The following is a 23,480-nucleotide window of genomic DNA, read 5'->3' on the forward strand; positions in this document are numbered from 1 at the left end:
CCCCTTTTCTGACCTAGATGCCCTATAGAAAACTGGGCTGTAAATGTAATGGGGATGTCTCACATTGAAAAAGGACTTAATATTTTACACAGTGTCACCCATCTGCCACAGACCAGCTCTTATTCATTATAGAACTTTAAAGATATCCAAAATGTTCCATTAACAAAATGCAAACATTGCCATATACAATGCTTGATTCAGGTCTATTATGCTGTACGTCTCATATTTCCCTCAAATAGATCACCTCACTTCTAATAAATAAAATCACCAATGCAAATGTGTAGAACATCCAAGCCTCAAATTTTAACAGAAAAACTTGCCAATAGTAAGAATAAATGCATGTTAATCTATTACCGATATAAATTATGTCCATATTTTATTAGCAAATTTCAACAACACTCTCTTTAGAAGATCAAAGGCAAAGCAAAATTAGAAAGGAGAGTGTAATTAAAATAGACATGCCCTATACTGATCTCCAAAAGCATCAACACAAAAAAAAAAACTGTTTGTATACATTTCCCATCAGCTTGCTTGAAGTTTACAGCATCAACAAAAAAGGCCAAACCTCTGTTCCATTCTACTAGGGAGACCAATGAATTATTCAGACAGTTAAAAGGTTTGTAACTCACACAAAGTGCATTCACCAACAACACGTGGCTTTCCATTTTTTTATGGTGCAGATTCTTCTCCAACATACAAATTCCTGCCTATTAAAAATGGCTACTTGTTTCAGTAGTTTCTTATTAGACATCAACTTATATTGAAAAATAAAGTACTAAACTTATTTTAGTTAAAAAAATGCATTCAGAAATATAGTAACAAACCAGCTCTCTGCTAATAACGCACACTATGACAAAACCTACCCCACTGTACCTATTTTGCCATTTCAAAGCTGTAAATATAGGATGCCAGGAATCAAATATTGAAGCAGACTGGCAGTATTACAGATATCACTGGGGAAAAAAAAAAAAAAAAAACAACTCTTCACTCAGAAGTAAATGAATTTGTTCTCCCTCCACCATTTCTCTCAAAGATCAAGGAGAGCAAGGAGCCTAGAGAGGATCAAAGTTGGACCTAGCATAACATAGCTTTTAAATGTAAATATAAAACAAGTGGGGAAAGCATAGAGAGCATAGCTCATGGAATTCTTTCCTGTGGAGCTGATGCTGAAAGCTTTCCACATGGTTACTGCGGGTTTTACACAATTTTACCATGGGATAGTGAAGCAGAACAGGTTTCAGTGCCATTGTTAACTCGTGCAGAAACCCAGACCACACACTGCATTAAAATGAATGCAAAAGCAGTGCTATGCTATCTCACAGAATGCAAAAAAAAACAAACAAACCTCTGGCCACATAACTACTGCAGGAAAAATTACTCCAAAATCTGGGAAAGTACAAGGCTTGGTTGAGAAGAGTGGTATCTACCAACATCCATTTTCTCCCTCCATCCCAACCACCTTGTCCCAGATATTTGCATCAACCCCCTGGTGGTCTAGCAACCCCAATGGCCCAACCCAAATCACCCCCACCCGCAGTTCAAAACATTTCCCTGGTAGTATAGTGGCCCCCTCCCTCCCAATCCAACTCCCTATCTCCAAAATAAAAAAATTAAAAAAAATTAAATCCCTGGAGACTAATGGCACCCTCCCACCACCAATCCCTTCCCCAGTCCACCCGCCACACCTTAACAGGAGAGGCAGGAGCAATGACCACTCTCTCCTGCCAGCAGCACAATTTTTCAAGATAACACCACCCTGCCCTGTGTAGTGCACCCTGGAGAAGCACCATGCAGGGCCTGCCTACTATATAAGGAAATTTAATACAGCAGTAAATTGCTTGTTCATTGAATATTGCATCCCACAGCCTTTTCCCAGTGGTAATTTCATGGTCGAATTGCAGTTCTAACCACAAGGCTTGCTGCATCTGCCCCTGTACGTGTGTACCATGTGCACAAATGCATTCTGCAACAAAAAAAGAACAGAGGAAATGCCTCTTTTCAGATTTCTTTTCCAACAGCTAAGTTTCACCACATTGGGCCTTTTTTTTTGGGGGGGGGGGGGGGGGGGGGGAGGGTTATTTCTATAGGACCCAGTCCAATTGTGTCTTAACCAGTTTTTCCAAAATGCCAAGTTCCATCCCATTCACAGAAAGTTTCTAAGAGCTATTTTGCCCCAGACCAACACGAAAACAGACATTTTTCAAATCTTCTTATATAATTCTTTATGACTTCCTCTGGATACACAGGCAGAAATTGTTTGGTTTTGTGCCTTCTGTCATTTTGTAATAGCATTGCATTATTTAGAGGACCTGTTAATAAGTGGCGGTAAAAGGAGCCCTGCAGTGGCATCAGCGCATGGGAGTGGCGAACGCCGAGGCCCCCTTTTACTACCAATGGTAAAGCCTTTATTTTATTTTTTAAGGAAATGGCCATGCGGTAAGTCAAACATTTGCCACAAACCCGTTTCCTGGGGGAACCCATACTGCCTTCTATTTAGGAGGCGGTAAAGGCTCCTGCGCTAACCCGGTGGTAACCGGGCAGCATACAGTACTGCCCGATTACCACCAGGTAAGCACCCAGTGCTAAAAAAAATTCCAAGTGCCAGTAATGGCATGTAGCACACGCCGGAACAGCCGCCAGGCTCCTGTGGTAGGGCTTATTTGCTGTGCACCATTGCCACAGTAGCCCTACCATGGCTTTGCAAAAGTGACCCTTAGTGTGTAATAAACAAAATAGCACATGCTATTATGAAACAATAGAAAAATGCACATCCCTGGTGTTTACAAGCTTCAACTTTTTAGGAACTGGGGATAAATGATGTGGTGCTCTGATTCAGGTATTTGAAATGAAGACCAGAAACAAGTACATAGATTGTGAGCCCACTAGGAACAAAGTACCTTCATATAATAAATGTAAACTGCTTTGGTTATACCAGAGAAAGAAAGTATATCAAACCTATGACCCTTGACCCTTCACCTCTTAAAAAAAAAAAAAAAAAAAATTACACAAGTATATTTTTTCAGATTTTTCCCTTTATGCACAAACCCATCATCTCAAACAAAGAAATATTAACGTAACTTAAACAGACAAAAAAAAAAGTCACAACACAGGATGCTGGAGTGCAAAGAACATCATAACTAAGGCTTACGATTTATTAGTTAAAATCTAAAAATACTCCTTTTGTACTCTTATCACCCCTCACCTGGCTTGTCTTGTATCCTCCACTCAGTTTTTATGCCTCTTCTGCAAGGGCACCTAATAAGTGGCACAAAGGGATATGTTTGATTCCACCAGAAAAGTCACCCACCAATAGTACCTGTTGTGCAAAAACACTAATATACAGTTTTTTGTACCCTCCCAAGAATTCTTAATTGGCAGGAAATAAACACATTAAAAAGTTACAATTTATAAACGCCTTAGGAAGGAGTCGCACGATGCTGTGAGCAGCTCCAGACATGTGTCAGCAGAGCTGCTCAGGAGTCCTCCTTCTACTCTTCAAAATCAGCATTTGAAGCAAGTATTGTTTGGAGCAATGGATCTCCGGGTTTGCACTAGTCTATGGGCAAGTTTTTAACAAGAACCACATGAGGAATATCACAAAGCCGGAAGACCCAGCGAGGTCGAGGGCCTGAACTCAACATGGTGGCCTCACATTCCCAGCTGTTGGGCCATAGAGACCTCATACCGGAGATAACTGCATCGGTAGCGGAGGCTCCAGACATTCATTTCACCCAACTGTCTGAGCAAATAGCTAAGATCTCCCAAGTCACTTCTGAACTTACCCAGCGAACTTGAGTGCCAAGTGTCAGACGTGGAAGATATAAAAGTCAAGCTCGCACATCTGACCTGGCGCACCTGGAGGATCTAGTGCAGGCACTGCAGGGAAAGATTGATGATCTTGAAAACCGGGCTAGGAGAAATAACCTGCACATCGTTGTTGCCTGAGGCCTCCCCACGTTCCACCTTAGAAACATGGCAGCTTGCAACCTTCCCACAGGCTAGTGGCAGAGACCGCATTCAGCTTGAGCATGCTAACTGTGTAGGTCAGCTACGAGATGGGGATTGCTGCCCTCGAGTGGTAATGGTAAAATTTCACAGATATCCACACAAAGCAGCCGTTCTTCAGCTTTATAAATCGAGCAATGAGAAGACATGTTATGATGGTCAGGTCATCTGGGTATTTCAAGACTACTCCATGTCTTTCTTCTTGGAGGCATGCATTTTCCCCACTGTGCACATTGTTAGTGGAATGCAAATTGTGATTTCAATTCCAATACCCTGTCGCTTTGAGGATTTTTTTTTCTGGGGGCAAATGGGCCTCTAACACTACAGGACTGAATGAACACTTTGGCTAGCCTGCTAGATCATGGAGGCATTTACAGTTTTTAAATTTCTGTACTTCAGGAGACTCATGCCAATTTCAAAGTGCACATTTATTTTTTGGTTTTTTTTTTTTTTTTTTTTGGGGGGGGGGGGGGGGGGGTCATATACTTAACCTGTCTGTTGCAAGCCTACACCATCTGTTAAAGGTAAAGAAATACTGAAGAATTCCAGGCTGCACCAGCCCTTACACCAATGATGTCACTGGAATAGCTCAGTATCTCTTCTTTCATCTGCTGGCTGTGGTACACAACCCATTTGTCTCAATTGGTCTAGCTGGATGGTTATTCAATGGAGTGGTCAAGCACAATCACTGTTTCTGATGCTATAGACTGATATACAAGAAAAACATTTATTGAATATCATTATGTTTGCAAGAAATACCAATAACATTTTTAAACACACATTTGGCAGGCAGCAAAGAATGTACATAGTACAATGGCTACTGCAATAATGACTGTTGTCCAGGATTGCTCTAAAATTCCTACACATTCCAACAGCAACTTCTTATGGATTTAAATGGAAGTAGCCTTCACTACATGAATAAAAAGATACAACAAAAAAAAAAACTACTCTCTCTCCCCCCCCCCCCCCCCCCCCCATCGACCCTAAAAAAAAGACTGAGAAAATATTTGATCTATTACTGGCTAAACAAAAATTGCTTGTTTAATTTTGATGGCTAAAACACTATATACGTTTTGCTTTAGTTAGATATTATTCTTTTTAAATCGCCTTGAGTAACAGCAGCAACTTAGGACCCTGACTGGAAGAAAGGTGTTCTGTAAATAGAAATTAAATTCTGCTTAATAGCTGTAGTAACTGACAAAGGTAACAGCAGAAAGGCAGTCGCTGCATTTACTCAACACCTTTCATTTAAGAAGAAAAGAAGAGACATCTAGCCTAGAATTACCAATTTCACTTGCTCAAACCTTAAAAAAAAAAAAAAACACTTCACTTGGCATTTGCAACAGGATCACACTGCAGCAAATATAAAAGCTGATAACATTATAAGTAATGCCACACTGGGAAAAGACCAAAGGTCCATCAAGCCCAGCATCCTGTCCACGACAGCAGCCAATCCAGGCCAAGGGCACCTGGCGAGCTTCCCAAACGTACAAACATTCTATACATGTTATTCCTGGAATTGAGGATTTTTCCCCAAGTCCATTTAGTAGTGGTTTATGGACTTGTCCTTTAGGAAACCATCTAACCCCTTTTTAAACTCTGCTAAGCTAACCGCCTTCACCACGTTCTCCGGCAACAAATTCCAGAGTTCAATTATGCGTTGGGTGAAGAAACATTTTCTCTGATTTGTTTTAACTTTACTACACTGTAGTTTCATCGCATGCCCCCTAGTCCTAGTATTTTTGGAAAACGTGAACAGACGCTTCACATCCACCCGTTCCACTCCACTCAATATTTTATATACCTCCATCATGTCTCCCCTCAGCCGTCTCTTCTCCAAGCTGAAAAGCCCTCGTCTCCTCAGTCTTTCATAGGGAAGTCGTCCCATCCCCGCTATCATTTTAGTCGCCCTTCGCTGCACCTTTTCCAATTCTACTATATCTTTCTTGAGATGTGGCGACCAGAATTGAACACAGTACTCAAGGTGCGGTCGCAGCATGGAGAGATACAACGGCATTATAACATCCTCACACCTGTTTTCCATACCTTTCCTAATAATATCCAACATTCTATTCGCTTCCCGTTTCTTGGTTCGTAACTCCTAACGTGGAACCTTGCATAACGTAGCTATAATTCGGGTTCTTTTTTTCCCCGCATTTATCACCTTGCACTTGCTCACATTAAACGTCATCTGCCATTTAGCCGCCCAGTCTCCCAGTCTCGTAAGGTCCTTCTGTAATTTTTCACAATCCTGTCGTGAGTTAACGATTTTGAATAACTTTGTGTCATCAGCAAATTTAATTACCTCGCTACTTACTCCCATCTCTAAATCATTTATAAATATGTTAAACAGCAGCGGTCCTACCACAGACCCCTGAGGAACCCCACTATCCTTCTCCATTGTGAATACTGCCCATTTAACCCCCACTCTCTGTTTCCTATCCTTCAACCAGTTTTTAATCCACAATAGGACATTTCCTCCTATCCCATGACCCTCCAATTTCCTCTGTAGCCTTTCATGAGGTACCTTGTCAAATGCCTTTTGAAAATCCAGATACACAATATCAACCGGCTCCCCTTTGTCCACGTTTGTTTACTCCTTCAAAGAATTGAAGTAAATTGGTCAGGCAAGATTTCCCCATACAAAAGCCATGCTGACTTGGTCTCAGTAATCCATGTCCTTGGATGTGCTCTGTAATTTTGTTTTTGGTAATAGCCTCTACCATTTTCCCCGGCACCGACGTCAGACTCACCGGTCTATAATTTCCCGGATCTCCCCTGGAACCTTTTTTAAAAATCGGCGTTACATTGGCCACCCTCCAATCTTCTGGTTCCACGCTCAATTTTAAGGATAAATTGCATATCACTAACAGAAGCTCTGCAAGCTCATTTTTCAGTTCTACCAGTACTCTAGGATGAATACCATCCGGTCCAGGAGATTTGCTACTCTTCAATTTGCCGAACTGCCCCATTACATCCTCCAGGTTTACCGTGAAGTCAGTAAGTTTCTCCGACTCGTCCGCTTGAAACAACATTTCCGACTACGGTATCCCACCCAAATCTTCCTCGGTGAAGACCAAAGCAAAGAATTCATTCAATCTCTCCGCTACGTCTTTATCTTCCTTGTTCGCCCCTTTTACCTCGCGGTCATCCAGTGGCCCAACTGATTCTTTTGCTGGCTTCCTGCTTTTAATATACCAAAAAAAAATTTTGCTATGTTTTTTTTGCCTCTAATGCTATCTTTTCTTCGTAATCCCTCTTGGCCTTCTTTATCTGCGCCTTGCATTTGCTTTGACACTCCTTATGCTGCATCTTGTTATTTTCAGACGGTTCCTTCTTCCATTTTCTGAAGGTGTTTCTTTTAGCCCTAATAGCTTCCTTCACCTCACTTTTCAACCACGCCGACTGTCTTTTGGACTTCTGTCTTTCTTTTCTAATTCGCGGAATATGTTTAGCCTGGGCATCCAGGATGGTATTTTTGAACAGCATCCATGCCTGTTGTACAGTTGCCCCCCCCCCCCCCCCCAAGTTTTTTTTTAACCGTTCTTCTCATTTTATCATAGTCTCTTTTTTTAATGTTAAACGCTAACGTATTTGACTTCCTGTGTACAGTTACTTCAAGGTCGATATCAAAACTGATCATATTATGATCACTTGTATCAAGCGGCCCCAGTACCATAACGTCCCTCACCAGATCATGTGCTCCACTAAGGACCAAGTCTAGAATTTTTCCTTCTCTCATCGGCTCCTGCACCAGCTGCTCCATAAAGCTGTCCTTGATTTCATCAAGGAATTGTACCTCTCTAGCGTGTCCCGATGTTACATTTACCCAGTCTATATTTGGATAATTGAAGTCACCCATTATTATCACATTGCCCATTTTGTTCGCGTCTCTGATTTCTTTTATCATTTCTGCGTCTACCTGCTCATCCTGGCGAGGCGGACGGTAGTACACTCCTATCACCATTTTTTCCCTTTTATACATGGAATTTCAACCCACAATGATTCAAAGGTGTGATTTGTGTCCTTAAATGGCAAAAAAAGAAAGACAAATGGACCAGTGGGATTTCATAGAAATGAGCCTCCCTTTCCCCACCCCTGAAAAAAAATGGCTAGCACTTCTATGGAAGAGGCTATTTCAACAGCTGCAGCATAGAAACACTAACACATTGAAACACAGTGGTTACAGAATTGTTCCTTTCAAACTGTCCCTCCCCCCCTTCACTCCTCTCCCAGACAGAGCCTAGGCAGACATACACATGCATAGGGGGTCAGAAATATATAAAATCTCACACACTACATGTTTCCCCCACCACATCCTATCCTACCTTCACCACATCCTATCATTGCTGGCTTGGCTCTTAGTGATTCACATGCATATTTCCTTACTTCTTAATTCTACTATTATATAGCTTTCTTAATGGTTGCGAAGTACTGTGACACAGTAGCTGTACTGTGCAGTTTGCTACAAGTGACTATGGGGCCCTTTTACTAAGCTGTGTAAGGTGCTAACATGTACTTAGGCATCCTGCGGTAACTGGCAAGGTGTGCAAGCACCAACTGCACACTAAACATTCTTTTTGAGTGGGCATGTCAGAGGGCGAAGCATCTGCATCCCTCTCATTAGCATATACTAACTGGTTAATGAAGGAATATTATGTGAGCCCTCACCACATACAGAACGCATGGCGGTAAGAACTCACACGGCAATTTTTAAAAATAGCCATGCACTAACAACAATAGCACATGGCCATTAATACAAAAAAAATGACAGCCATTTTACAGCTGTGGTAAAAGTGGCCTGAGCACACAGGAAAAACCCATATAAGGTTATGCTAAGACCACTTTTTGACACAGCTTTGTAAAAGGACCCCTATGTATAATATAGTTCCTAGCAGTAGTGAAGCAAGGCACTACTTGTTGCTTTGGGAGAGTGTCACCCAGCGCTTGAACTAAAATTCACTCTTTGAAATTTGATTACAAATGACATGGTTAGATATATCACACTGCTTTATAGGGTTTTTTTTTTTTTCAAACTGCTCCAAACCATCCCTTCCGTTCTAGGTCATCAGGTCATAAAAACACAGATACATATACACACATAGGTCATCAGGTCATAAAAACACAGATACATATACACACATAGGCAACAGATTCAAATTCCTTGTGTGTGCATGTGTTTTTGTAAGAACCCCATGTCATGCCCCACCACCAAGCAGTTGGCCTCAACCAAGTGTAACGGGTGGGGGGGGGGGATGGGCCTGGGTGAAGTTCACTGCACCCACTAACAACTGCTCCAGGGACCTGCATACTTCTGTGATGGAGCTGGGTATGGCATTTGAGGGTGGCATACAGGCTGGGGAAAAAAAATTGTTAAAGTGTTTTTTTTTTACGGTGGGAGGGGGTTAGTGACCACTGGGGGAGTCAGGGGTGGTCATCCCCGATTCCCTCCAGTGGTCATCCGGTCATTTAGGGCACTTTTTGGGGACTTGTTCGTGGAAAAAAAAAAAAAAAAAGGGTCCAAAAAAAGATTGACCAAAATTCGCGCTAAAAACGCCTTTCTTTTTTCGATTATCGGCCGAAGGCGCCCATCTCTCCTCGGCCAATAAATGCCCCAGTCCCGCCTTCACCATGCCTCCGACACGCCCCCGTCAACTTTGCCCATTTCCACGACAGATTGCAGTTGAAGACGCCCAAAATCGGCTTTCGATTATACCGATTTGGGCGCCTTTGCGAGATGGGCGCCTATCTCCCGATTTGGGTCGAAATCTGGGCGCCCATCACTTTCGAAAATAAGGCTGATAGTATTCTACGACAACCTAAACATTTAATTTTACTGGCAAATCTACATTTGTCCAATTTTGGATTGAAAAGTATGGACGCAAAAGAGAGGGTTCCAAAGTACACAAACAGCAAAAGAAAAGCACAAATGGGCCTTCAAGACTGGAATAAGAGTCCTTTAATGGGTAACCCCAACAGTGTTTCGATGCGTATACACCTGCATCAGGGGTCTAAGCTGAAGTTAGAACTCTTGAAAGAAACACAAGCATAAGATAAACTTCCTCAATTTATCATGCAGACAAGGAAACAACTGAGAGCACCACAGTGCACAAGCTACAGGTGTCAACTCAGAAGCGGGAGATGAATCAAATGCAATAATGGATAGCAGATACCAAATCAGTCGCTTTTGTGGATTTTTTTTTTTTACTTTCAAATTATATAAATTCATTAATATTCCTTGAAATAAGAAAAAGTATCATGCAATAATACTAAAAAGGAAATTACAAATTTTAAAGATAGAAAAAAAAAACATATTACATGTTGCTCATTACTCCATTACTCCAGTATTCAATGTTTGAAGGAGGAGAAAAAAGATCAAACAAATTGAAGGAAAAAAGAAAACAAAAACAACCTCTAAACAATTTTTTCCCTAGAGAGCTTTTTCCATAGAGAGCAGTTGCAAAACTCAATACTTTCAGAGAACATGTCTACTGTATTAAGGCAGTCACTCAGAGGGCTCCAGTTGTCCAACCTGTCCCTATGTCACATTACTAAGAAAAATCACAAGTTGAGAGGACTCATAGAAAATAAATGTTTCATTATATTTTATTACACATTTACAAAGAAACTTTAACAAAAAGGTAGCACCAATAGCCACTACTCGAGGCCTCATTAGAAGAAACTGCTTGTGAGTGACCTTTGCCACATCAGGACAAATTCTAACTTTCAAGGAACAGAAGACAGCTTCCCTGTGCTTAAAATAGAGTCTCATAACCCAATCACGATCATAATCCAGTGTTAAAGCAACCACCAAAGTTGATGGAATGACCAATTCTTCTTCAGATGACTCTAAGAAGGTGGTCAAATTCAAGCTATCTAGAGAAATTGGAGAAAGTTGGTCAGGCCCATCTACAGTCTCTTTTTGTTTCTTGAAAGAAGGTAAATAAAAAAAAAAATACTCTAGAAACAAGTGGAATAGATTGTGCAGGTACATGCAAAACGCTTAAACATATCTGAAGGTGAAATACCAGTTATTCATGGGAAATTTATCAGAGATTCCATCTGCATATCTGATTTTCTAAATTCTCACATTTTATTTCCAGGTTGGTTTGTCCTTTAACCAACACCACCACACTAGAGTCCAAGCATTGCACCATGGTAGACAAGGTTTCAGAAGAATTTGAAGCTAAAAGTTAGTCGAGATTCAAAATTATCTACCTTTTGTTTCAACATCAAAACCTTACCCACTTGTACAGACACCTGTGATGTTAAGGTCTGAACCCAGGGAAACAATCTTTCATATTTCCTCCAGAGTGAACATGGCTAGTCTTACTGGTTCAAAACAAATTTGTGGCTGTGGTCTAGGCTGTATACCTGGATTCAAAGTGCTGGCTGCTTCCATCAGATCACTTGTGATGTCTAAAATAACAGAGGGATCCCCTGTCTGGCATGTGCCATCCCCAACCACAGGACTTGGAACTTCCAATATTCTGGGAGCAGTGGAGTCATCATCTAGAGCACCGACAAATGCTCCACTCAGCTCTCTGCTGCCACAAGCCAGGGTTGTCCGGCAGTTCTCTCTCCTCAGGGGATAGCGGGACTGCCCCGGATGATGGAAGGTGCATGGTAAATGCTTCTATTTTCTGTTGAATAAAGGATGGAGTAACACTGCTTTTACCAGTCAGGGAAGCATGTTTCCTCGACCTTGTCTTACACATTTTGGGGAAAAAAATCAGGAAGGAGCTCCATGCATAACTGTTCTCTAGGGCGCCATCTTGACTCCTCCCAGAACACCTTGGTTTCTAATGAAAACTGCCAGTAAAAGTATAAAATTCTTGCCTTGAAATTGACTTCATTTTCTATTTTACTTACCAGGTTTGCTACAAATGAGAACTAAATGTCTTGCAGGATTTAAATGTATGTGTGTATTAGGACTATGTACAATAAGTAACAAACATTTCAAATCCTGGGTATAATCAAGGTTGCACACAAAATCTCCCTCAGCTCAGGATGTGTCACATATCTGATCAAAACTTCAGCCATTGTTGCAAATATCAAGATTCACATTTAGATCAGACGTCAAGTTTAAGATGAAGACCCAATGCTTTTTTTTTCCAATGCAGTTTAAAAACTGCACTGTTTTTGTGTAGTGCTTTTAAGTGTACCAAATTTAAGCTTCAGGTATCAACAGTTAAGCACACAGAACTACCTTGCAGGAAGCCAGCCCAATGGCTCATTGGGGCTCTATAGGGTTATGCTCCTCAGACCTGTAAAGAATGCTACAGAGCTAATATTTAACAGCCGCTAGTGGGAGAGATCATATGTAATGCTAGCACCTAGTGCCGAGACTCAGGATGCTTGTTTAACAGCTTATGGAGGGAACCAAAAGCCATCACACTTGACAAAGGACAGTTGTTATCATAACTATACTAGAACAGATGGGAGCAACGGTAAAAAAAAAAAAACTGAAGAAACTCCTATTTAGCTGCATATGACGTCTTAACCTCAGTAAAGGCTAACTCCAAATGAGATGAGAAAAAAAAGTTTTAGGTACATTTTTGTGCAATTTCCTATTGATTTTAGGAGGAGGACTTATAATTCTTTTAAAACCATAACACATCATCTTTTGTTGCAATGGATTAAGGACTAACCACTAAAGTTGATACCTTGGTGCAATCAGATGTATGAAGTGCTGCACATGGAGAGACTATTGAAACTGCTGACTTGAGATTGACAAAAATGGTTTTGTACAAATTTGGGATCCTTACCTGGACACTAACGATGCGTGTTCAATCTACTTAGTTGTATAATTTGGGGTAGTACCTTTGTAGAGGAGGGAGGAGGAGGGTCTGGATCTTTGAAATATTCTGGTCTGTTTTGGGGTTGTTGTTTTTGCATTTTGTTTACAATTTTGTACATGTTTCTAAGTCATGTTATTCCTTGTCATGATAAACAGTATGGTTCTTTTGCTAAATGACCTAACATTCTTTTTATTTGAAAACATCTTTACCTGACAAAATTCCCCAACAACCTTCTTCAGTATATACTCCTGTACAAAAAAAAAGTGTAAACTGACTACAAGGAATTTTTCCAACTGTCCTCACCTTGAAAACATCTCAGAAGGGAGATTCACTCCAAAATGTACATATATTACTTGTTAATGAAGCTCTAAATTCCAGTATAAATGACAGTGATAGGACATGCTAGGTTAGTATGTACAGTTTAAGCTGCCAAACCTATTTTTCAGGGATGGAGTGTTGTGTGAAAAAAATTAGACAGCAGCTGAAATTTTAAGGAACCATAGAAAAATACAAATTTTCCCTTATGTAATTAAAAATGTTTTGCTTATACTGTAACGGTATCAGTCTATTACTGAAATATGTAGCATATTTGCTGGATATATATACAGCAATATATTTGTGTATCTTTTAAAAACACTGCAGCAGAGAAAATAGTCTCATTCCAAAAGCCCCCTTCCCTCTCCCTTTGGGGCCTCACCTTGCCTTTTCTCATTCCTCAAAACAAAAGACTTAAGACTGCTTTATCAACACAACAAAGATTGGACCTAACCAGAGGATGCAAGGAGGCAGAGAGTCTGGAGAATCCATTGAAGACAAAAGACTTCAAAGGGTGGACCATAAACAGGACATTTGCTTGTCAAAGGTATACCTGCCCCTCCCATCAGCTTCCAGACATGTGCAGAAAGGAAGGACTTGTAATGTGTATCTGCCACAGAGACTGAACAGGACATCAAAAGACATTTGCCAGCAAAATCCAGACTAAGTCTCGTGATGTCATAAGACATGAGACCAACTCAGGGGTCGTGTGCAGACATGAGACTACATTAACCATAATGCCTTGCAAAATATCCAAGACATGCACACACCATGCTTCTCTGCTAACATTATAAAAGGCCTGGAAACAGCCCAGCTCGCTCTCTTGGAACCTGCTCTTTTTGGGACCTGCCGCTCTTGGGACCTGCCGCTCTGGAAACCTGCCTCTCTTGGAAACTGCTGCTCTCTTTGGGGTCCGCTCCGCTGATGCCTCCTGTCCTCAACATGTGCTCATCAATCAGCTGGACCACAGCATGCTTGTAACAAGGACTTGTAAGTTGATCTAGCTGCTACTTTGTTCTATTTTAAGCACAGATTACCTGTAAAGATCCCTTTTAAAACCTACCTCTCGTGTGCAATTGTAAATTAAATCAATCTTTTTGAAGCTAAAAATATGGTCTCTTTGTGTTCTAAATATATATATATACTTAATTTATTTAATTTATTGCAATTATCACCTTTGGTGATTGGTGGAGAAATCAATATAAATACAGCACCTGCTCTTAAATTATAAGCAGTGGCGAGTTGCTCTAGAGCTATTTTCCCCAAAATAACTCATTTCTTCCAACATATTAATTGCTGGAGAAGTGGGTAGAATTTCTTGTAACATATTAATTCGTGGCGAATGTGGGCAGCAAGTCTAACAATACATTCCAATTCTTGCTAGCATTCTGGCTAAGAAACAGCAGATGTGTAACAAGATGCTTCACAACACAACCACCACAGAAAAAGATATAATGAAAAAGTCCTTTATTAACAAATCTAATATAATAAAATGCACTGTGAACGTTCTGAAGACAACGTTCTGAAGCCACTCAAACACTCCCTGTAGGGTTCGTGGATTCGTGGTGTGAAGCCAGCCAGCCGTCTCTGTCCTGCCCTCGCGTCAAACGTCATGACGTCGAGGGCGGAAAAAAAAACAAAATTCCGGCAGCGCAGCGTCAGGGAAGGAGGCGGTGCTCCAGACATCTCTAGCCTTCCCTTTGCTGTGTTCCGCCTTCTTCTGACGTCAAGGATGACGTCAGAAGAAGGCGGAACACAGCGAAGGGAAGGCTAGACGTCAGGAGCGCCGCCTCCTTCCCTGACGCTGCGCTGCCGGAACCGCCACGGAGGTAAATTTAAAAAGAAGAAAAAAAAAAGGGATGTTGGGGGGAGAGAAGAGGGTGGGCAGTAAAGTTTAACAATGGGAGCAGGAGGGCAGGGGAGAAACGACACCATGGATGCGAAGGGGGGGCATGGATGCGAAGGGGGGGGGGGAAGAGGGCGGGCCAGGCTGGGACATGGGAGAGAGAGGAGCATGGATGCGAGGGGGGGTCATGGAAGGGAGAGAGGAGACTTGCTGGAAAAGGATGAATGGAGGCGGCAGGGGACAGAGGAGCATGGATTGGGAGGGCAGGGCTCAGGGAGAGAGGGGAATTGCTGGATAGGGATGAATGGAGGGGACAGATGGGCATGGATGGATATGGATGGCAGAGCTCAGGGAGAGAGGGGAATTGCTGGATAGGGATGAATGGAGGGGCCAGGTGACAGAGGAGCATGGATGGGCATGGATTGGGAGGACAGGGCTCAGGGAGAGAGGGGAATTGCTGGAAAGGGATGAATGGAGGGGGCAGGGGACAGAGGAGCATGGATGGGCATGGATGGATATGGATTGCAGGGCAGGGCTCAGGGAGAAAGGGGAATTGCTGGATAGGGATGAATGGAGGGGGCAGGGGACAGAGGAGCATGGATGGGCATGGATTGGGAGGGCAGGGCTCAGGGAGAGAGGGGAATTGTGGGAAAGGGATGAATGGAGGGGGCAGGGGACAGAGGAGAATTGCTGGATAGGGATGAATGGAGGGGGCAGGGGACAGAGGAGCATGGATGGGCATGGATTGGGAGGGCAGGGCACAGGGAGAGGGAAATTGCTGGATAGGGATGAATGGAGGGGACATATGGGCATGGATGGATATGGATTGCAGGGCAGGGCTCAGGGAGAGAGGGGAATTGCTGGATAGGGATGAATGGAGGGGGCAGGTGACAGAGGAGCATGGATGGGCATGGATTGGGAGGGCAGGGCTCAGGGAGAGGGATGAATGGAGGGGACAGATGGGCATGGATGGATATGGATTGCAGGGCAGGGCTCAGGGAGAGAGGGGAATTGCTGGATAGGGATGAATGGAGGGGGCAGGTGACAGATGGGCATGGATTGGGAGGGCAGGGCTCACACTCTCTCTCTCTCTCTCATATACAATGTCTTTCTGACTCTCACTCTCACACACTCTGTCTCACACTGTATCACATTCACTCTCTATGTGCCACACAGTCACTCACACACTCGCTTGGTCTCGTACATTCACTCTCACAGAGAATCTGTGTCTCACACACACTCTCTCTCTCTCGCCCACACACAAACACTCTCTCTCACACTGTGTCTCACATACACACTTGCACACACTCTCATTCTCACACACACACTCTCTCACAAACACACTCACACCCAGACTCACTCTCTCTCACACACACACACACACTCACACTTTCACTCTGACTCTCAAACAGTCACTCTCACATACACTCTCCCAAACATACACACTCCGAGGAAAACCTTGCTAGCGCCCGTTTCATTTGTGTCAGAAACGGGCCTTTTTTACTAGTAGACAAATAAAACCCAATGTGGTCCACATTTTGTCCAAAGCGAAGACAAAGGAGGAGCATGCCTCACGTAACCGTGAGCATTGAAACAAAAAAGTGAGGTGAATCCAGGAAGGATAGCAAGGAGCTATGTCAGGTCATTTTTCAGTTTGATTTATAATAAAGACTCCTTGATATCCTCCCTGGATTCACCTCACATTTCATCCAATCAGGGTTGCTTCAGAGGTATAAAATCTGCTAATATATATCCACAATGAACTGCAATTAGAAGAAGGGCCACCAGTGGTTTTACCTTGAAATAACTGTCCATCTGGAAAAGTAGAATGACAGCTCACAGATTGCTTTGAACTGCTCTTCCAAACTGACAATTATTTCAAGGTAAAACTACTGGTGGGACTTCTAATTGCAGTTCATTGTGGATATATATTAGCAGATTGTATACCCCTGAAGCAGACCTGATTGGGCGTAACGTGGACCACGTTGGGTTTTATTTTTCTATTTGTTAATAAAGGACTTTTTCATTATATCTTTGGACTCTTGATTCACACTTCTTCTGTGATAAGAAACAGCAGAAGCATTTCTGATCTCTAGCAGGTGCTGGGCTGCCGAGTCCCTCAACCATGCAGCCCAGCAGCTTCAATTCCACAAAACTCTGAATTGCCAACATGGTAGAAATCTGAAAGTACTAGCCTACTGCAGCACTGTTCGTCTTTGCAAGGCCTGGGGGCCAGTGGTAAACCCCACTCTTTTTACAAAGCTTGCTACTGGCATTACCTCCAGAACTGTTATGTTTTTGGTTTGGGACTATGCAGCTCTCAGTAAATTTGAGCTAGAGTGTCCAAATGCCAATATTATTCTCATGAGACTATATAACCATGAAGGAATTTGGATACTGGGCGACAAACTCCCTTGGAGCCACATGATGCTGGAACAAAACAGAAGAGCAGCCCCAGAGGTGACACCAGCAGCAAGATTCTGTGGAAGGTGAAGGAGTATTAAACTGGCTTTGAGAAATAGAGGCAGGATGATGGGATTTGAGATCAGCAAAGAAAAAGTGAGGAGAGACTCTGGATTAGGGAGCGAGCAAGTCAGAGGAATCAGACTTTGTTCTAGTTACACATGATGATCTGATCTGCAGACAAGATGCATCATTGCAAAAGGACTCACTAATTCACTGTCCAGGGTGCTGGGCACCGGATACTTCGTCCAATAATGGTTCTGGCTTTCACACTGACGTCTTCTTGCCAGTGTGATCCCTACTTTAAAGTAACAAAGATAACTGGCCCACTGATTTGATTTGTTTTGTTTTCTTCATGTTATCTGGCGCTGATCATGCATAGAGTCTAAGTCATGGAGTCTAAGGCAATACTTAAGAGATATATACACAATAGGTATTGGAGCTTTTTGAAAGGCAATTAAAAAGAAATAAAAAGTCATATTCTAACTACAAGGAGTTTTTCCCAATGATAGAAGCTTAACAGCACACAACTGTAGCCATTGTAAACCTAGGATTTTCATAAATCTATTAGGTTTCTGAGGGTTTTCTCCTTGATAAAACAAAACACTTTGAGAGGTCTGATAAGCTCACAACCGTCTAGTGTTCAAAAGAGTTCGTATAGATATTCAATTATATCCCAAAGAGGGAAAAAAAATCATGCAGACGTAGCAATCTCCAAATTTCACAGAAACTTTGTATATTTAATTCAGTGGACGACTTTGTAGAAAGAATTTACTAAACTGATTTCAAGAATGCACCTCCCCCCACGCCTCAAAACACACACACACACACACTATAGGTTTACAGGTTTGTTAACCCTTTTGTAAGAAATTCAAACATTATTATGCATTGTTTAAGGGTATATAGAACAATAAAGGTAGGAATCAAACCTGTCTCTAGACTGCTCAGCCCTGCTGTATAGTAACCCACTACACTGTTAAATAAATGAGAAATAATCTATAGTCCGTCTATTATACTTTCCTCTTATAATGTTCTACAATACGGCTGGAAAGTTAAATTCAATAAGGAATTATGAGCATTACATGGGAGAAGTCCATTAAGATTACTAGAAAGATAAGTGAGACAATCCCAGCCTTGATGTCACTCTACAAGTCAGAAAATCCTAGAGTTACAGTTTTGCTTGCTTCCTCCTCCCCCACTGACACTGCATTAATCATGCAGTTCAATTTCACTGTTTATTTCCATGTAGCCATTATTTTTCTTTGGAGGAAAAAGTTGCAATATGCACTAATATTACCGGATACATACTATCTACATGATAATAAGAACATCCATATTCGTGACACTCACAGGTGGTTGCTCAAACACTAAGTTTCAGTTTGAATACTCTGAACACAAAACAAAATATCAAAGAAAAGCACAGGTGGACATGAAGCAACACCAAGAAGGGTAAGGCTGACATCTGCTGCTCTGCCAGCACTGTATAAAATTCTTCAACAGTTATAATCCTCAATATTCTGCTTTGTGTGGATAGTAATTCTTAATGTTCCACTTGGAGAAAACAGTGCCTTCTCAATGAACCAGAAACAAAAGAAAACATTTTGAATTTCATATTTTTCTGCATATTACAAAACAAACGCATAAAAATTAAGTTCTCAGATAATAGTAATCTCTGCTTCCCTCAAGTTGTCATTACATTGGAAGCAGCATATCTAGGCAACCAAAATAAAACTGCACAACAGCTCCCTTAAGCACTGTAACGACTCTCTTACAAAGAAACAAAGCCTCTAGGACTGCTGATATTCAAAAAAAGCTTCAATAAAACTACCAGAATGATTAGACTCTCTATGCAGGCCAACACTCTGAAAAATTGCTCAGTGTAACTACACCAGACGTTATATAGCTAAATCAGATATAAAAGGATGCATCTATTACTTAGATCATCTTTTCAATGTTGCTCATGTTGACTATTTCTTACATCCTTAGAATTCTAGGAAAATGAACATCAACTTATCCATACCAAATCCCTTCTAGGACCATAAGAATGCAATCAATATATATTACAACAAAAAAAACACACACACACACACAACTTTCCTATTGTAGTTTTAATTAATGTATTTGTTTTAAACATATTTTAGAGCAGAAAAGGCTGTGGAGCTCTAGCAAGGATACACATATATAACCATTCACTATATGTGTACACAGCTGACAGACACAAGTATGCATTTCAGAAATCACCAGCTGGTGTGGCACAAAGCAGGCTCCATGGACAACAAAAACAAAAAAAAACAAAAAAAAGGAAGAAGAAGTAGAGAGAGAATGTCTCTTTACTTTTCAGCCACAGTAAGCATTAACATCTATAGTTAACTGGACCACTTCAAGATACAGTACAAACCCATTTATACCATGATCAACTGCATTGGCACTATTGCTGAATGTACTTATGTACAAGGATGCTTGTGCCAGCATAAACATTAGCTGTCATTACTTCACTGTAAGAACTATTTATTTGAATTTCTGTCACACCATTTTCAGTAGTAGCTTAACGTGAGTTACATTCAGGTACAGTAGGTATTTGCCTGTCCCTGGTGGGCTTACCATCTAAATCTGTACCCAAAGGCAACAAGATCACAAAGACCAGCAGCAGAATTTGAACTGGGTTTCCTTGGCTGTCAGCCTGGTGCTCTAACTCCTCTAGTGAGCTGTTTATTTAAAATGTAATATACCATCTTCTAACAGGTATAAATGGTTTACAATGTCTATATTTTAAAGGAAGTCCTTGAGAATTAGCATATGCTAAGTTAGGGCCCTGTTTACTAAGCCAAGTTGTAGGCATGCTGACTTTTTTGGCATGTGCTAAAAATTAGCACACACTAACGATAGACACACCCATATGGGTGTCTCTATTGTTAGCACATGCTAATTTTTAGCATGCAGTAAATAGAATGTACCTTGCAGTTAACCCATGGTAATCTATCGTATATTAGCTATTAATGCAGTAGATACTGCAGATCACTTTGTGCCAACTTTGTGCCATGGGTAATGTTAAGTGCATTCACATTAGCCGTCATACACTTAATGTATTGTTAAATGTATTGTCTGTGCATTAAGGTCTTCTTTTACAAAGCCACGCTAGAGATTCGAGAACAGCAGATGAAAGGAAACCCAAAGGAATTGAACTGGCTTCCTCTCATTTGCCACGCAGAAATCACTAGCGCAGCTTTGTAAAAGGAGCCCTAATTACATGAGAAGATCCTGGGCATGCTCCCAACAGTTAATGCAGAAGCTTTGCAGCTACCATGCAGTAACTGCAAAATTTACTGCACTTTAGTAAAAGGACCCCTAAATGTCTTAACACAAAAATCAATACCTTATATAGTGTTCTTGTTGATTTCCCTTTCCCTCAGACTATATACCTGGAAGCTCAAAGTCGTCTTCTAAACAAGGCAATATCTACAGACCAAATACATCCACTGTACAAGTCAGAATCAATCAATAAATTTATAATGAAGCTTTCTTGCATTTGTAATTCTATATGGAATTTCAAATTGGAATAACACCTGTCTAATACAAATTAACCTATACACATGGCAAATTTACAAAGGAATTGACAAGACAAGGAATGAAATATACTAAAGTTTTACGATTAACTCGTCTACTTATGACTGTGGCAATGAACCCCAACATATGCAGTTTCTTTGCACATGTCAAATGCTTGAAGTTATCTACCAGCTAGGAAATTAATAATGTAAACTGTAAGTGCAAACAAGTGGTAAGTAATAAAAAGGTAAGACATTACATAAATGAATGAATTTATATGTGAAATGCGGTATCACAACCTAGTCTCAAATTATTTTTTATTCCATTGTAAAAAAAAAAAAAAAAAAAAAAAACATATCAATATGACAGCATTATCAGGAAAAGCCTAGAAATGGAAAAAGTGGAAACTGATTACAAATAATGTGCAGCTGGTAACTGGAGGATAAGAAACAAGCTAATAGTATAATATAACATGCAGACCAAGGAAAAGAAAGGATACAGTCTCACAGACACTAAAAATGGCAACAATAATTAATTTTCAGTGCAGATCTATAAGCACACAAAATGGTTTACTTTAACCTCTGAACACATAACAATACGAGTGTTTATACTTTTCCAGTTAACATCCATAAATGATTCTGGACTAATGAAACCAGAGGATTCCATTTTTTCACAACATTTGGGGGGGGGGGGGGGAAGAAGAACCAAACCCAATATAAAGCTAGCTACCCCTACCTGAACAGTGAAGGAATTTACTGGATACTGGGGTATTTGAACTAGCACCTATGAATGGAGACAGTTTCTGAAACATACACAAGTATTTGCACTTTTGTACATGGATCACTAAAAATCACTGTCAGGATCTCCTTCAACTCCTGACACGCAGGGCCATATTTACATATAAGCTAAACTAGCTACAGCTTAGGGCCTCACGTTACAAAGGAACTCATGCTTTATTACAATAGTATTGACCATTTGGGGTTTTTTTTTATATTTTCTTATCATCCATTAAACCTAAAACTTGCTTCCCATTTAATCAACAATCTCTCTTTGAAGAGAATTATGAGCATAATATTAGCAACTTATCATAATGACACAACCTCTTCCACAAAGCTCAAAGAAAGCACATTTTGCCCATAATATTGTATCAGGTTCATGTATTGCTGTAAGCTACACTGTTTGGCAAACATACCGAAAATCTAAACAATTGGAAATAAAATAAGATACATTTTTCTTTTAAACCTTCATTTACCAAACCACATAACACGAACCCTATCTTCAATTAATTTCAATAGCTGATTTTTTGCTGGAAACACTTCGCTCATTTTAAAGTACTCATAACTATTACCAAACACAAATATTTATTTACTCATCAAAAGGGTAACTGCAAGACATTTTAACACACGATATTTTTTCCTTCAGAACGATGTCACAAATTTAACAAAAACTCAAGGAAGGAAACGCAAAGGAACCTGAGTTCTCCTCTTCAGAGAACCCAACAACGAACTATTGTAAGAAAGCATTTAATACCATTTATTAAATAAAATTAAGTAAGAGCAACTAATTCCCACACCAACATACCCATTCAATGCATTTTAAGTTATGTCCGTGGATGGACTCGGAACATGAAAAACAAAAATATGAAAGAACCACGAAATGCCTGAACAAAAAAAAAAAACTAGCGAGGAGCAGTTGCAATCTGAAAGGTAGACGGGAATCCGGGAAGCGCTGCCCAGCCCAGTGCCTGGACTCTTCGTGACATTTCACACTTCCCTTCCCAGGCAGTAAGATAGACAGAGCAGTACTGTATACCTGGCCACAGCTTCGGACCCTGCCGGGCGGGCCGTCCTCCACCACCGCCGGTACCTCCCTTAGCTTCAGTCCAGGCAATAGTTGACTAGGGCAGCGGCGGCAGCAGAAACACCAGCTTCACATCCCTCTTACCGCGCAAACGCACATTGAAAGAAAGGACCAAGCCTCACCGGCCCGGGCGCCTCCCAGAGACAAGGAGCCAAGCGGCGCTCGCTTCCTAGTTCCCCCCTGGGCGGCTACCGCAGCTGCTCAAATCCAGCTCTACCACCACCTCGGTTTCCCTCACTGCAGGGAGAGAGAAACGGAAATGCTGACGACAGCGATGCCCTCCCTCTGACAGAGAAATAGAAGAAAAGGGCGGAGACCAGGTACCGGGAGAGCGAGCAGAAAAGAACTTCCGGGTTATGGCCATAGCAGGTCTTTGGCCTAGCAACCGCGTACTGCGTTGCTATGCGGAAGTGTCTCAACCGGAGACACTGAGGTCTCTGTGCAAACAGCTGTGGTGGGCGTCATTACTTCTAGATATCAGATCTTTCAGCGAACCAGACAGCTGCTGGTGGTTACAGGAACCCAATGATGTCAGGCTACTCGTCTTGTTGCTCTCCTTATGAATAGCATGGTGCTGTGTTGAAAGGAGCAGCCTTCAGGGAAGTGAAGCGAACCACTGCGTACTTAGAGATGTCTAGGAAATGATG

General features: G+C 41.4%; 1 protein-coding gene across 3 annotated transcripts in view; it reads right to left on the reverse strand.

Annotated features, from left to right (window-relative positions):
- Window positions 1-23,103, reverse strand: part of CSNK1G1 (casein kinase 1 gamma 1) — a 424,976-nt gene extending 401,873 nt beyond the window's left edge. For 2 of the 3 annotated variants that reach the window (XM_030188070.1, XM_030188057.1), the window contains exon 1: window positions 22,786-23,103. The gene's annotated coding sequence lies outside the window, so the exon portion shown is untranslated. The remainder of the gene's footprint in view (window positions 1-22,785) is intronic. The other variant, XM_030188077.1, reaches the window with a different exon arrangement.
- Window positions 23,104-23,480: the final 377 nt, after the last annotated feature.

This window comes from Microcaecilia unicolor, chromosome 1, assembly GCF_901765095.1.
Source record: "Microcaecilia unicolor chromosome 1, aMicUni1.1, whole genome shotgun sequence".
NCBI lineage: Eukaryota > Metazoa > Chordata > Amphibia > Gymnophiona > Siphonopidae > Microcaecilia > Microcaecilia unicolor.